We start from the raw sequence: 13871 nt of genomic DNA, 5'->3' as shown, positions 1-13871 counted from the left end.
GGAGTATTTGGGAGAGAGTTGGCTTAAAACAACACAAATGTATTCTCTTATGGTTCTGGAGGTCAGTAGACTGAAATGGGTCTCACTGGGTTAAAGTTGTGGTGCAGGCAGGGCTAGTTCCTTCTAGAGGCTCAGAAGGGAAAATCCATTTACTTGTCTCTTTCAGCTTCCAGTGGCCGCCTGTATTCCTTGGCTTTTGGCCCCTTCCTCCACCTTCCACATCATCACTCTAATCTCTGCTTCTGTCATCATATCTGCTCCTCTGCCTCTGACTCTTTCCTCATCTCTCTCATTAGGACCCTTGTGATTACATCGAGCCTACCTGGATAATCTGGGATAATCCTTCTGTATCAAGATTCTTATCTTATTTGCATAGGCAAAGTTTATTTTGCATGTAAAGTAACATATTCACAGTCCATGGATTAGAACATGTACGTATTTGGGACACCATTATCCACCCTACCACATGAAACATTTCGAATTGTATCATGGTTCTGACATTTTCTATTCCTGCACTCAATTTGTAGATTATAGATTTTTAAAAGATGTTAAATAGCTAAGTGCTATCTTTGCCCAATGATCATCATCTTTCAAAGGCAGTCAGGGGCAGGAAGTAAGAGAAGCAGGGAGCAAGTTTTGGGCAAGAAGTAAGAGAAGCAGGGAGCAAGTTTTAAAAGTTCTGCAATGGGACATCTGGAATTGGCCTCTTACCCAATTAACTCCACTGCCAATTAGGACAAGGCTCTGCCTTGTGGTTTCATTTAAAGCCTCATTTAATGACAATTCATTTCAGTCAGTGGTTCTGCTTCTTTTCCAATACAATTTGCTCTTGAGCTCAAATGGTGCTCTCAGCCTGGTTGGAGATTGAAGGCCAGCTTCCTTCAACTCTGGCTTTGATCGAAGAAATGGGAAGTGGACATTTGGAAAATTTATCTGAGAAGGTAGGGAAATTAAAACTGAAGGGAATCCAATTGTTCTTCAGAAATGTCTAAAGAAATTAGAGCAGTGGTGACTCAAAATGACATCCTACTTAGCTTACAAGCTCCCACTTGTTCCACACTCTGTGGGCCAGGAGACAGCCTGAGTCTCTGTGCCCAGAGAATCTTCATAAGCCTCAGAAGCTGAGGGCAAGGACATGATAGTAAGAGAGACACTATCCAGGGCCATCACTTGCCAAAGTTTATGTTCTAGGAAGAAATTTACGTAATAACTACCAATAATTGTATAGTTATTATATGCTAAGCACTGTGTTTAAGCACACTACAAGTGTTTTGTCATTTAACCTAACCTTCATAACATCAATGTAAGGTAATTTATATTGCCCTTTTTTACAGGTTAGTAAACCGAAGCACAGAGAGAGATTGAGTGACTTTCCCAACATCAAACAACAGAGGTAAAATTTGAGCAGTCAGTAGTCCCAAGCCCTCACACTTATCCACTATGCTATACTGCTCCACGTGGAACCCTGACTGGGAAATTCTGTGTTAGATATATGGATGTTTATGGTGCCAAATAGGTCTTACTAAAGCAAGTAAACAAGTGACTAAGGTCATACTTGCTTACTAAGACTATCGTCTTCAAGGATTTCAAGGATTTCCTTTCTGCATTAGGGGAAGTGCACACAGGACACTTCCACCAGATATTCATGAATTATAATATCTGGGTAAAGATTGAGATCCAAGGCCAAAGATAACATAGCATGCATGTTACCATGCAGGAGTAAACCCCTTTCTGGAGACTGTGTCTAGGGTATTAATTTCAGCAAACATCTTACATAGAACAACCCCCAATTTTCATATGCATTTTTTGAAAGCCCTCTACATCTTATGAATTGAAAGAACCATAGATCTCTCATCCTCCAATCAAAAGCTTCCAGAGATCATCTTTTTCCAACCACCCAGACTTGTTCAGAGGTATGAAGACATCAAGAGCCTTGGAAGGGGAGAAAGAGGAAGAGGAGGAAGAAAAGGAGGGAGTAGAGGAAGCAGAGGAGGAGGGAGAAGAGAAAGGAGTGGAGAAAGTAGTGGAGGAGGAAGGAGGAGGCATGTAAGTACCTTCCTGAGAAGATTTGGAGAAGGTTCTAATTTGGAAGATTGATCATAGGAGCCAGCTAAAGTTGTGCAAGGCATCACCTTGATAGAGGCAAGACACTGTCAAGCCTTGCTCATTAGGGGCTGCTCCTGTGCCTCAAGCCAGCACCCCTTGCCTCCATTATATATTGTCTCAACTCTTGCAGGTTTGGGTCATTCATTCAGACCTTTATATTAAGAACAAACTATGTGCCCAGCACTACACTAGACACTGTGAGGGATACAAAGATATACAGGACAGAATCCTGCTCAAGATAATACATCTATCTTGCTATTTGTAGTCCCCAGTAAGTACAAGAACCATAGAAAACTACAGAAACAAAAGATGAAAATTGTTTCAGTGATCAAGTTCTCTTAACTCTGGATCATTTTCCCTTTTTCCTATTATTTCCCTGTTCCCTCTACTCCACAATTCCTCTATTCCTGATCTCATTCTTTGGACAGATACTGTCCTTCCTCTCCCCTCCTCAAGTTACAGGCCATTTTTATTTTTCAATATCTTCCTGCTGTTTCGTGAAGATTGACCCTAACTTCCCCTAATACCTGATACCTTCAACTATTCATAGGCATTCACTATCCCAATCCTGACACATACACCAACAACAGCAATAGAAACAGTGCAGCCTGCAGTTTGAATTATGAGACCATGTTAATCAAAGAACTGGCAACCACTTGGTGGCAGCATACTCAAATTCAAATAAGAGGAAATATTTTTAAGTGAGAAGGAACAGCCTGAATTAACAAAACTAAAGTTAGAAAATGCCAGATTAGCAAAGCTAAAGTTAGAAAATGATAACCATGCCACATCTGTAAAATAGTATCAGTTGCACTCAGGAAGACTGAATTGAGAGTGTGTTGCAGTCCTGACAACAAGAAAGGAAAGGAAAGGAAAGGAAAGGGAAAGGGAAAAGGAAAGGAAAAAGGAAAAAGGAAAAGGAAAGGGAAAAGGAAAAAAAAAGGACACGAAAAATGTTATGGAGCTAAGGAGTGCATCTTCAAGGCTATAGCCATAAGAAAGAGCCCTAAGTTTTAATGTTTTAGCACTAAAAACAGACAACCCTTGTGTCTCCATATTCCCTCAAAGAAAACTGGATTGAGACTAATCAAATAATCCAGACCATTGGAAACAATGATAGACCAAATGAAAATGCATATATAGACATTTTTGTTTCTGGTATAATGGGCCATTAACAATAGGATACTTACAAGAAAACAAGAAGCAAGTGTGTGCCATTGGGAAATGCACTCAGGGATTCATATCCTCTTCTGGAATTGGTATCAAATGCCAAATAAGCTCCCACTGATGCTGTAGGCAGTAGGCTGGTGTAGATAACCTCCTGGGGCTATTGATTTCTACAAAAACAGAGACTATATTCTAGTTCTTCAGCCGCCAAAACATGATAATTATTAGCAGCCCAGCACAACCAACTGCCCTGATATCTTGGGAAATGTGGGACTAAGAATAGCTTTGTAATTGGCCCCTTATTTAATGATGTCCAACAGATTAAGGAATGTATATGCTTTGCATTCTAGAAGCCTGAAAAACAGTTTCTTCCTCTCTCATTAGAGCTTTCCTATTTCTAGGAGAGTAAGTCTATTGTTTTCATCTATAAGAAGACATCCAAGGCAAGTTCAATGATAAAAAGCATGGAGTATTTTAGCTCAGCTGGTATGCATATAACCAAAGTAAATCAAAAATATATATTGAGCCCGTACTATGTACCCATGCTTGTGCCAGCTGCTACAGGGTAGAGAGAAAAAATATTGGCATGGTGCCTCTCTTGCATGCTTATGATCTAGTTGGGAGATAAAATTAACATGTAAAACAATTCAACAAAAGACTAATGTGTTTTGAGTTGGATTGTTCAGAGGCTAGGTGCTACAGTGGTAAGAAAAGAGGGAAGTGACTGTGGACTAGGGTTGTTAAGAACCTTGAAGGGTGTGAGATTTTACTCTACTTTCAAACTAGCAAGTTGGCCTACTACAGTTTCACGGATACCAGTAGAAAATACAAGACTCCTAGATTAGAGATGAAAGAAAATTTATCACTCACAGCAATAGCAGTGGCCAGAACATCATCATTTTTGCATTGGTTTTGGAGTGCAAATTCCAACAAGGCAATGTGAAGAGGATCAAATGTCATCTGCACATGAAGTGGATTGCATTACAGGAGAGGCACCCTGAACTTAGAGAACTTGAGCTTATAGAATCATTTATAATAGGCAATAAGCATGCCTTCCCTTTGTTCCATAGACACCATCTCTATATTGCCAAGCTTTTCCCTATATAAACATTCTAAAGAAAATAGTCCAGAAAAATGAGCAGTCATTGTCTTGCTTGTAAGACATTCAGAAACACAACTCAATTGTCAGACAAGGTTTTGTGGAGCCATGGTTTTGGTACGGAGTGCATATCACAGCACAAATGGCTCATGCAAATCCATCTCCATTACAAAGCACATGTCCTAAAGATGGGAGATGTCTTAAGATGACCGAGAAAATACAAAACAGTTCAGAGCTTCAAGGGCCTTTGTCTAACCTACTCATCTTACAGAAATGGAAATTGAGTCCTAAAGAAGTCAAGCAATCATAGCATTATTGTAGTATACAACTGGCGCATTTCTTATGTCTGACTAGACAGTTATATTCTATGCCCACTGAGCACTATCCTACTTTTCATAGCAGGATGCTGCTTGGGAACCTCATTAGAAACCAGATTACTACCTGAAGCAAGTTTACACTAATGTATTGACCTCTACAACACTCATTAAATGAACTGTAAATCCAATACACCAAAGTCATTTTCTACTGAATCAAATAAGGCTACAGTCAAAAGAATTACCATTGTGATATACTTAATGCCCGGCATTTTCAGGGAGTCTTAGGCTGGATCATTGCAGATAAAGACAGAAAATTGTAGAGTCATAAAATAATGCTGACTAAATAAGTCACACTGCAAGCAAGCATCCTAATTCGGAACTGGGAGTTTAAAGGCAATAATCGACTCAAATTGATTAGTTGGTGGAGCCATCTAAGGATTCACAGTTCTTTGTTTACTAATCTGTCTGTACTTCACTTTCTCCCAGATTCAAAAGTGCTGTAAATAACACTCCTTACTTTGTCTAAGAATACCTTTGGTCCTTTTCAGTTTGCGTAGCAGCTGAAATGTGGGAACAAGTGAGAGGGAAATGTAACCACTATCAAAAGTACTAAAACAGAACACAAAGTATAGATAGACCTTCTTGCATCTGTGGGGAATCTAGATAAGGATAATAATCCCCAAGCAAGAAAGTTCATTGGATTTAAATAGATTTTCTAGTTGGTTTTCATTAAATCTGGCCCAGAAAGTCAAGAGCAAATGTTGAACAAATAGAAAATCTGCTTGTGAGTTTCTGATTTTGTATGCAAATCCATTTGCGCCACAGGATGAGAAAATATAACTATTTTCAAAACTAGGTGTGTACTGAAACATTAAAGCCAAATATGGAATAAAGTTAAGTGTGTCTCTCAACCCCAATCATCATCCCCCACCTTCTAGGGTTGCAATGTCCTAAGGTTGACTAAAAAGTCATTGCCACTTGTTGCTGGCTTGGGAAGAAATAGTTTGTACTTGCCTTGTGAACTACCTTAGCAGAAGACTAGTTGAGATCAAGGGAGATGATGATCACATTGCACCAGACAGCCCACACCCAAAGTATCTGTATGCAGTTGTGAGCACAATATGTAACAAGTAACCTTAAAAATTGTAGTGTGTCCAGAAAGGAGCAACCGATATGATTAGAGGACTTGGAGTTTTGGCCTTTGAAGACTAGTTGAGAAACCTAAGCATGGTTAGCCAGGAGAAGACTTAGTGGGAAAACATTAGTACTGTTTTCAAATCTTCAGAAGGCTATTTTTCCTTTTTTTCAGGTTTTGAGGTATTATTGGCAAATAAAATTTGTATAAATTTAAGATGTACAACATGATATTTTGACATACATATACATTATGAAATAATTACTACAATCAAACTAATTAGCATATCTATCACCTCACATAGTTACCATTTCTTGTGTGTGATGAGAACACTTAAAATCCACTCCCTTAACAAATTTCAAGTATATAATACCTTATTATCTATAGTCACCATGCTGTACATTAGGTCTCCAGAACTTCTTCTTATAACTGTGAGTTTGTACTCTTTAACCGGTATCTCCCCTTTTCCCCGACTCCACTGGTAACTACACTTCTCTCCGTTACTATGAATTTGACTTTTTAAAAAAGATTCCACATAATAAGTAAGATCATGTAGTGGTTGTCTTTCTGCATCTGACTTATTTCACTCAGCATAATGTGGGAGTGTTACTATTTGTAATAAATTACTTAATCTGCGTGGTTCCAGAGAACAAAGATGGAACAATTGGCATGGTTGAGAACTAAAAAAAAAAAGAAAGAAAGAAAGTAAAATAAATAACTTTCAAATCTTTGCAGCTGTCTAAAAATGGAGTGGGAACAAAGTAGGGCAAGATGAATCTTCTCAGCAGAAGATTTTGTTTACAATGTTACCCCTCCCATAGGACTCAGTACACTCCCAGAGTCTGGACGTCAGGACCTTGAACCAGCATGCTTCCACTAGACACCAGACCCCTCAACCATCTGGCTGTGAAGCCTCTGACTTTTTTGACCCATTAGATGAAGAGCAACCCATCTCTAAGCAGAAGAGTCAGCATCCTACAAATAAAACTTCTTTTTTTTTTCTTAGAAACTTCATTGTTGCGGGAAGTCAGGGACCCCGAATGGAGGGATCAGCTGGAGCCACAGCAGAGGAATTGTGAAGATTTCATGGACTTTTATCACTTTCCTAATAATACTCTTATAATTTCTTATGCCTGTCTTACTTTAATCTCTTAATCCTGTTATCTTTGTAAGCTGAGGATGTACGTCACCTAAGGACTACTGTGATGATTGTGTTAACTGTACAAATTGATTGTAAAACATGTGTGTTTGAAAAATATGAAATCAGTGCATCTTGAAAAAGAACAGAATAACAGCAATTTTAGGGAACAAGGGAAGACAACCATAAGGTCTGACTGCCTGCAGGGTTGGGCAAAAAGAGCCATATTTTTCTTCTTGCAGAGAGCCTATAAACGGATGTGCAAGTAGGAGGGATTTCGCTAAATTCTTTTCCTAGCAGGAATATTAATATTAAGACCCTAGGAAAATAATTGCATTCCTCAGGGGAGGTCTATAAACAGCTTCTCTGGGAGTGTCTGTCCTACGCAGTTGAGATAAGGACTGAAATACGCCCTGGTCTCCTGCAGTACCCTCAGGCTTATTAGGGTGGGGAGAAAATCCCACCCTGGTAAATTTTAGGTCAGACTGGTTCTCTGCTCTCGAACCCTGTTTTCTGTCATTTAAGATGTTTATCAAGACAACACATGCACAGCTGAACATAGACCCTTATCAGAAGTTCTGTTTTGCCTTTTGTCCCGTTTCCTCAGAAGCATGTAATCTTTGTTCTCCTTTTTGCCCTTTGAAGCATGTGATCTTGTGACCTACTCCCTGTTCTTGCACTCCCTCCCCTTTTGAAACCCTTAACAAAACTTGCTGGTTTTGCAGCTCAGGTGGGCATCACAGTCCTACCGATATGTGACGTCACCCCCAGTGGCCCAGCTGTAAAATTCCTCTCTTTGTGCTCTTTCTCTTTATTTCTCAAACTGGCCGACACTTATGGAAAATAGAAAGAACCTACACTGAAATACTGGGGGCAGGTTTCCCCAGTACTTCATATCATAGGATCATAGGACACTGGAGGAAAGGAACTCCTCAAATCATCTAAGACTCCAATTAAGTCCATAGTTTAGACCCCATAAACTGAGGATGCTCAAGAGGGATGCAGAAGAAACACTTGTGGACAATTTGATGTATTACCCCATCAACTGTGATCATCTTGACTTTAATTCTGTACACTCACGAATCCCTTCAAAAATAGAATTTTAACTTTTTTTGTGCCTGTCTGACAGTGTCAGTGGTTTTACTCTTTGCTTTCTTTAGCATATTCTATCAGCTCACTGGAGAGCCAACCTAGGTTGTGACCAAAATCACAGCATCAAATTTTTATGCTCTACAAGCAAGAGTCTCTGACACATGTAGCATAAATAATGCTTCCCATAGCTCCTGTTGAGCTGGGACTCTTCTGAATTATCTCTCATGTCCTTCTTTCAGCTCTTGGTCCATGCAGTATGTTGCAAGCTTCCCCCAGCCCCATTACAAAGGGCCCCATTGCAGGTGTAGTAGCTCTAAACCTACTGTTTACACCACAGGAAACCAAAGAAGTAGATCTCTCTGTCTTGTTACATTTTTCACCCACTTAAGTATGTTGAGTCATTCCATATTGGCTCAGAACCCACTGCACAGTAAAGAGGAGAAACTGGGACATGTTATGGCCTCTTCTACCTCTCTGAATTTTTCTCACAGTGCAGACCTCAGAGGGAAGAGCTTTTCTCCTTACACTTTTGTCTCTCCAAGCCTGGATTCTGACATGCTAAAAAAGAAGATTTGGGAATTTAGAAAAATCTTCTTCTAATAATGTGTAGCTTTCAAAATATTTTCCTGGTATAGAATTCTATTTTAAATGTCAAAAGCTAAAAGTTAATGTTTTCTTTTGCTGTTGTTGTTTTTTTAGAGACAGACTTGGGCTCTGTCACCCAAGTTGGAGTGCAGTGGCACAATCTCAGCTCACTGCAACCTCCACCTCCCAGGTTCAAGAGATTCTCATGCCTCAGCCTCTTTAGTAGCTGGTATTACAGGCATGTGCCACCATACCTGGCTATTTTTTTTTTCTATTTTTAGTAGAAATGGGATTTCACTGTGTTGGCAAGGCTGGTCTCAAGCTCCTGACCTCAAGTGATCTGCCCACCTCAGCCTCCCAAAGTGTTTTCTTTCATTTCTTATTCTCCATCTGATTTCCTTAGAAGTAAATGGATGTCTTAAGCTAAGAAAAAAATGTACCCCAAAACGCAAATGGAAAATCACATTTATGTTTTTTCAAATAATTTCTTATATTACATGTATTATCATTTATTCAGTACTAGTCATGCTATATGCATTTTTATTTTTATGTATATGAATTTTATATATACTATAACACTGTAAAAGTCAGAATTATTTCAAAAGCACTTGAGAGAAACCCAACTCAAACTATTTACGCAAAAACAAAAGTGGGGTTAGGGACTCATAAATTGGAAAGTGCAACAGGTAACCTGCTTTAGATACACAGGAGGATTCAAGAGCATACTTCTCTCCCCTCAACTCCCTTCTGTGTATTGGGTTCATTCTGTAGACAGATTCTTTCCATGTGCAAGGGAAGATAACTGCCCATACCTTCAGGTTTACATGCTTCCAGTTTAGAAAGCCAAACAGAAAAACAGCTTATATTCTCCCCAGCACCCAAAAGTCAATCCAGAGAAGGCACCTCATTGGCCATGCTTAGATCTGGTGCCAACCCCTGGACCAATCACTGTTGCCAAGGGATAGATATTATAAAAGGCCCATTCTAGATTATATGATTATCACTATAGCCAAGGTTGAGGGGCATCATAATTAACAACCCCACTAGGATCACATGGAACGAGGGAAGGACAGTCCCTCAAAGGACACAGAGGGCTGGACATACCAAAACATCAGATTTCAACTTTACAAACATCACCTCAGACCTTAAAATTCTTTAACTTATTCTCATTTAATTCAAGTAAGCTAAATAATTTTCCCAAAATCACATAGCTGTATAAAAGAACAGGAATCTAAAGCCAGTCTTGACTGATTCACAATGCCCTTGTTCTTTCCACTATATCTTACTTTTTTAATGCCATCCCATCCTTGAGTGGTATCCAGTGCCTTCTGCTTCCATTCTTTAACCCCAGTCAAAACATGCTCTGAAATGAGTTGACAAACTCATTCATACTCAGTTGTCTGACACTGAATGACTGAGATTCAGGTATTCCTCCGAGGGAAAATTATAATTTAGCATGTATCAACTTTAGGGAGAAGAATGACTTGACAATTAAGGAGATTAAGAGTCAGACAGATATGAATTACCTTACCTCCATCACTTGCTAGGTATGTGATCTTGGGAAAGTTATCACTTTGAGATTCAGGCTACTCATCTATAAAATGGAGATAATAATTCATAGGAAAACAGAGATGTTGTGAAGATTAACTGAGTTTGTTCTGTTAAAATGTCCAGCCCAGAACCTTTCATACAGCTGGTGTTAAATAAATATTCATTTTTCTGCTATTCAAAAAAAATCCAAGTTTTGTTATTAACCTATAGATGAGGCAAGTTCAAGGAGGGCCAAGGGCCCTTCTTCTTCCTCTGAAATCATATCATATAAATGCCTTATATGTGTATAGCTTTAGCACCTTAATTTTTTTCAAGTATCTTAGCTCTCTTGATCATTTTAACAATTCATCAGGCAGGCAAGGCAGGTTTTGTTAAGCCCTATTTCACTGATTAGAAAACACAGGTTCTAGGAAAGTTGAGTCACGTTGCTAAATATTACTCAGTTAATATCTAACATAACTGGAGCCAGAACTGAGAGTTTTTGTCTTCTAATCCAGAACTGTCTTCTGGTGGATAAGATCATGTCTCTTAGTAGTCATGGTGAGACACAGAGCCATTTCTTTTCTATTTCCCCACATGGAATTTTTTTCTCCTCCTCCCACTTTACTCTCCACTAGGTTACCAATGGCTCACCCAGATTAGAGCCAAGAGAAGAACAGGTAATGAACAAGATAAGTCTTACTTGACTGGTGTATTAGGGTTCTCCGGAGAAACAAAACCAGTAGGATATATATTTTTTCTATTATGTACATATATTACATATATATTATAATATGTACATATAATATTATATATCCAATATACCTGTTATAAGGAATTGACTCACCTAATCATGGAGGATGACAAGTCTCAAAATCTGCAGAATACCCAGGAGAGTGGATGATGGATTTCCAGTCTGAAGGCCAGTAGGCCCAAGACAAGGAAAAGCTGATGTTTCAGTTCAAGTCTGAAGATAGGAAAAAATTAATGTCCCCATTTGAAGGCAATCAGGCAGGACGAATTCCCTCTTACTCACAGGAGGGTTAGTATTTTTATTTTATTCAGGTGTTCAACTGATTGGATGGGACTCACCCACATTAGGGAAGGCCATCTGTTTTATTCCATCTAGGGATTCCAATATTAATCTCATCCAAAACACTCTCACAGACACACCTAGAATAATGTATGCCCAAATGTATGGGCCCAGTCAAATTGACACATAAAATTAACCATCACAACTGGTAAAACATGATAGCTGGTCTTGGTGCATTATGGATGTGATGAATTCTTCATCTCATGGGGAAATACACAGGTTCCTCAGAGATAACTGCTGAGGCCTTTCAACTTGTTTTTGCATGATGCATTTTCTCTGGCTGTCAACTTACAGTTTCTACCCTCAGTTCCTGGACATTGGACTATTCCAGCCCACAGACTCTACACTAGGACCTACCATGAACCCAGTAAGTTCAATTATGCTTGGGCAAAATTCAAAATGGCACCAAGCAGTCACCTTCACACGTGTTTCAAATTTGGTCACAGACAATACACATTCTTGCCCTCTTGTCAGTGAGAAGGAATTTACTCCATATGTAGCTTTTCCTCTCTCTAATCTTCCACTCTAGATCAACACAACCAGTTTCTCTTACCAGAATGTATGCATCCCCCACAAACTCCAGGTTCACATGCCAAGCTCTCTTAGTGGTTTTATTAAAGCACCCTTTCATACTTGGCTTAAGGTGAATGATAGCGCCTTCTCTCTTTCTCCATTTTAGTAGTATAAGAAGTTGCATAGAACACCAATTTTTGCCACAAAAAAATTGCTCTCTCGGGCTCCTTCAGTCTCAATACATTAATATCTTCCAGGTGTGTGTTTGGATATGCATCACAAAATCAGTTTCCTACCACCCTCTTTGGTTAAGATGACAAATTTTATGTTATGTATTTTTTATGACAATAAAAAAAAATTAAACACAGAGAACATAGAAACCCTGGGAGCCACTGCCATCCCAATGAATTTAAATTTAGTCTGGGGCTATTTGTTCTGGTTTTTGTCACAGGTTCCATGAAGAAATTTTTTTACATATAAAAGTATAATAAAAAAACTCACTTCAGTGAAACAAAACAAAAGGGCATCTCCTTTCATTTCATAGTTGGTAACAGTGCTTTTTGTTGTTGTTGAAGTGATATATTTCCCAAAGCAGGGTGATTCTGTCTTAAATGTCACCCCATTAGGAACTCACTTCCTCTGCAATCCTTTGCTTCTAGTGCTTCTCAGCTGAGTGCAGTGCCCTCAGGTCTAGTGAGTGTCTGCTCCATTGATTTTTCCCCTACCAGAAGGTCCACCTGAGGGATGGGCATGTGACTGATTTATTGCTGTATTACCAGTATTCAGCACAGCCTTGCTCACAGGGCAAGGAGCTCAGGCAATGTTTGTTAACTGATCATTATAGGAAGAGAAAGCTGTGTGTTTAATTTACTCAATGACAATTAGGGGATGGTTCCCTGTCCTCCAGGAACTCAGTGTCTACTTGGGAATGTTTTCTGTCCCTCATTATAAGATCCTGGAGATCAGGGCCTGTGTTTTAGTCATCCCTGTATCCTCATCATCTAGCACAATTCTTGGCACACAGAGTTCTCAAACTGTCCCACCTAACTACTCCTAATGGCAGAGGAGAGTAGATACGTATCCGTAAAGGGATATGGGAGACCTCATTTGAAGTGCCCTTTGCAAGCAGAAACTTTTTTTTTCTAAGCGTTTTGTGTGATTATATTATTAAATTTTACAGCAACATTATTAGATAGGTGCAATTATTATTCCCATTTTATAGGTAGAAAAACTGAGATACAGATGTTAAAGGACTTGCTCATTCTCCCACAGCTAGATATGCTGCAAACCTAGAATTCAAACTCAAATCAAAATCCAGACTACAAAAATAAATCCCCAAAAGCAATACCGATTTCAAAATTCTGGTATGTAGTAGGTGCACAATAAATGTTTGTTGAATTAATGAATGGTTCTGAAAATTTTTTTTTCATTTTTTATTATATTTTAAGTTCTAGGGTACATGTGCACAACATGCAGGTTTGTTACATATGTATACACGTGACATGTTGGTGTGCTGCACCCATTTACTCGTCATTTACATTAGGTATATCTCCTAATGCTATACCTCCCCCCTCCACCCACCTCACAACAGGCCCCAGTGTGTGATATTCCCCACCCTGTGTCCAAGTATTCTCATTGTTCAATTCCCACCTATGAGTGAGAACATGCAGTGTTTGGTTTCCTGTCCTTGCAATACTTTGCTCAGAATTATGGTTTCCAGCTTCATCCATGTCCCTACAAAGGACATGAACCCATCCTATTTTATGGCTGCATAGTATTCCACAGTGCATATGTGCCACATTTTCTTAATCCAGTCTGTCATTGATGGACATTTGGGTTGGTTCCAAATCTTTGCTATTGTGAATTGTGCTGCAATAAACATATGTGTGCATGTGTCTTTATAGCAGCAAGATTTATAATCCTTTGGGTATATACCTAGTAATAGCATGGCTGTGTCAAATGGTATTTCTAGTTCTAGATCCTTGAGGAATCGCCACACTGCCTTCCACAATGGTTGAACTAGTTTACAGTCCCCAAAACAGTGCAAAAGTGTTCCTATTTCTCCACATCCTCTCAAGCACCTGTTGTTTCCTGAC

At 39.1% G+C, this 13871-nt stretch overlaps 1 long non-coding RNA gene across 1 annotated transcript in view; it reads right to left on the bottom strand.

Annotated features, from left to right (window-relative positions):
• LOC119620946 (uncharacterized) overlaps window positions 1-13871 on the bottom strand; it is a 49249-nt gene that overhangs the window by 19282 nt on the left and 16096 nt on the right. The window contains exon 3 of the long non-coding RNA XR_012091835.1: window positions 3297-3443. This is a non-coding gene — a long non-coding RNA (uncharacterized lncRNA). The remainder of the gene's footprint in view (window positions 1-3296; window positions 3444-13871) is intronic.

This window comes from Chlorocebus sabaeus, chromosome X (assembly GCF_047675955.1).
Source record: "Chlorocebus sabaeus isolate Y175 chromosome X, mChlSab1.0.hap1, whole genome shotgun sequence".
NCBI lineage: Eukaryota > Metazoa > Chordata > Mammalia > Primates > Cercopithecidae > Chlorocebus > Chlorocebus sabaeus.
The sequence above is the reverse complement of the archived record's forward strand: the minus strand, read 5'-3'. Positions and strand labels throughout refer to the sequence as shown.